The sequence below is a fragment of the Pseudophryne corroboree genome, chromosome 6, assembly GCF_028390025.1.
Source record: "Pseudophryne corroboree isolate aPseCor3 chromosome 6, aPseCor3.hap2, whole genome shotgun sequence".
Classification (NCBI taxonomy): domain Eukaryota; kingdom Metazoa; phylum Chordata; class Amphibia; order Anura; family Myobatrachidae; genus Pseudophryne; species Pseudophryne corroboree.
This window is the reverse complement of record NC_086449.1, coordinates 459,426,535-459,428,927: the sequence shown is the minus strand read 5'-3', so window position 1 is coordinate 459,428,927 and position 2,393 is coordinate 459,426,535.

Below are 2,393 nucleotides of genomic sequence, written 5' to 3'. Positions count from 1 at the left end.
GCTGGTAAGATGCTCACCGTGGTTTAACAATAAATTATTTCCTCTAAATGTCCGTCTCCCTGGGCACAGTTACTTAAACTGGAGTCTGGAGGAGGGGCATAGAGGGAGGAGCCAGTTAACACCCATTCAAAGTCTTAAAGTGCCCATGTCGCCTGCGGATCCCGTCTATACCCCATGGTTCTTGAAGCGTCCCCAGCATCCTCTACGGACTAAGAGAAAATGTTTTACCGGTAGGTATTAAAATCCTATTATCTCCACGCGGTTGAGTCACATTATTATGACCACCAGCTAGCCGCAGTGTTCAGCACGGACAGCAGCTAGACAGGCTGAAAGGTCGTTTTAGGCACTCACCTGATACATTGATGTGCGGGGGGGGAGGTATGTAAGGTCGACAGTAACTAGGTCGAAAGTGTCTAGGTCGACAGGGTCTCTAGGTCAACATGTCAGAAGGTCGACATGAGTTTTTATGTTTTTTTTGGTGTCGTTTTCTCTGTACAGTGGTCGGGAACCCAAATTAGTCGCTCCGCTAACGCTGCACAGGTTTACTATTCCCAATCATAGTCCACGTGGATCGTTAAGTATGAAAAAGTTCAAAAAAAGCAAAAAATTGTGAAAACCGCATGTCGACCTTTGACCTGTCGACCTAGTTACTGTCGACCAATAGTGTTCGACCTAGACAGTGTCGACCTAGAGACCAGATCCCGACGTGCGGTGGGGGGAGCCAGATCCTTTCCTGTCATGCTAATGTTTGGACCAGAGTTTTGACTATAAAATATATGAAAAATACAAAGCTCCATATAAGAAACGGCACTCAGAGTCGAGATAATCAGCAAAGTACAAAACTGTATTGTGGTCGAGTACTTTCGGGGACAGTACCCCGTCCTCAGGACCTTACAGCAAAAGAGACATATACAGTATAACAAACTTACCCACCTTTTAAATCCCCTAGAACCAATCCACTCCTCTCACACTTCCCGCGACGCAGCGGGCACCCGCAGCTGGGATCCGGCAAGCGTGACATACTTCCGGCGGAAGCGGTCCCGTTGTCATGGAAACCAACAGGCTTGCGCTCCACCTACAGCGCACAGCCTGCGTTCCAAGCCCTCCAGTTTCATTTCAGCCTGTCACAGCTAGACGGCTTCCATTGCTGCAAGGTTCACAACATTGACCACGGGGAGATGAACAAGATGTGGAGAAAACTGTACACCAACACATACATGCAATAAAACACATCGATTTTACATAAAGAACACACAATAAAAACATGACTCAGGGCAGACATTTAGTCGCAGCAAAGTGGTGAATACTGACACCTCACACTCGGGACCTGCTCCTGAAAATCAGAAGCATCCCCGTGTTTGTGAGGGGGCAGTCTGTAAGCCATACATCGCCAAACAATAATATATATGGACCATCGATATCATAGCCATAAAACATGGAGCAACTCGTGCTATAATTATCACTAGAATTCACAGATTAACAGCCACCTATAAGAGGACACACCATCGCCCACTCAAGGAAAGGCACCAGAGCCTAAATCAGACTGTTCCAATTCACTTTATCATTGAGCCCCCCTGGTTTAATCGTACCCAGTCTAACAATCCAATGGGATTCCTTAATCAATAAAGCCTTGGCCCTATCACCGCCCCGGAGTGACACCGGTACGTGATCTATCATGAAATATCTGATCTCATCTAACTTATGATTCAATTCCTTAAAGTGACGGGGGACCGGTTGATCAATATCCTTTCCAGCTAGTGATAAGCGAATCGCTGATCTATGTGCGTTCATACGCTCCTTGAACTTACGGGTGGTCTGCCCAACGTAGAATAACCCACAAGGACAGACCACCACGTACACAACAAATGACATGTTACAAGTTAACACAAATCTCATGTCATACATCTTATCAACATGGGGATGTTTGAACTTAGTACATGGAATAATATAACGGCAGGTGGTACAATCATTACATGAATAGCAACCAAAAGGTTTCCTGTAAACATTAGGGGTTTGTGGTACATTAAGACCTGTTACATCAGTATGGACAAGTAAATCTTTCAAATTACTCCCACGTCTAAAGGCCGCCACCGGGCGTTTGCCCCTAAACATCGGGAGTTCACTATCCGAGCTCACGATAGGCCACAAGGCCTTTGTGGCTTGTTTAATTACCGGACTGGCCACTGTATAGTCACTCACCCACGGGAGGATCTGATCTTGGTTCCTACTACATGGGCTTAATAGATCAGATCTAGACATGCTCAACACTCTGGTCCTATGCGCTAAAAGGGTCTTCCTATCATACCCTCGTGCCAGAAACTTATCAACCACTTTATCAAGTTCCAATGGAACTGTAGATACATCACTATAAATCCGGGCGACTCGCATCATTT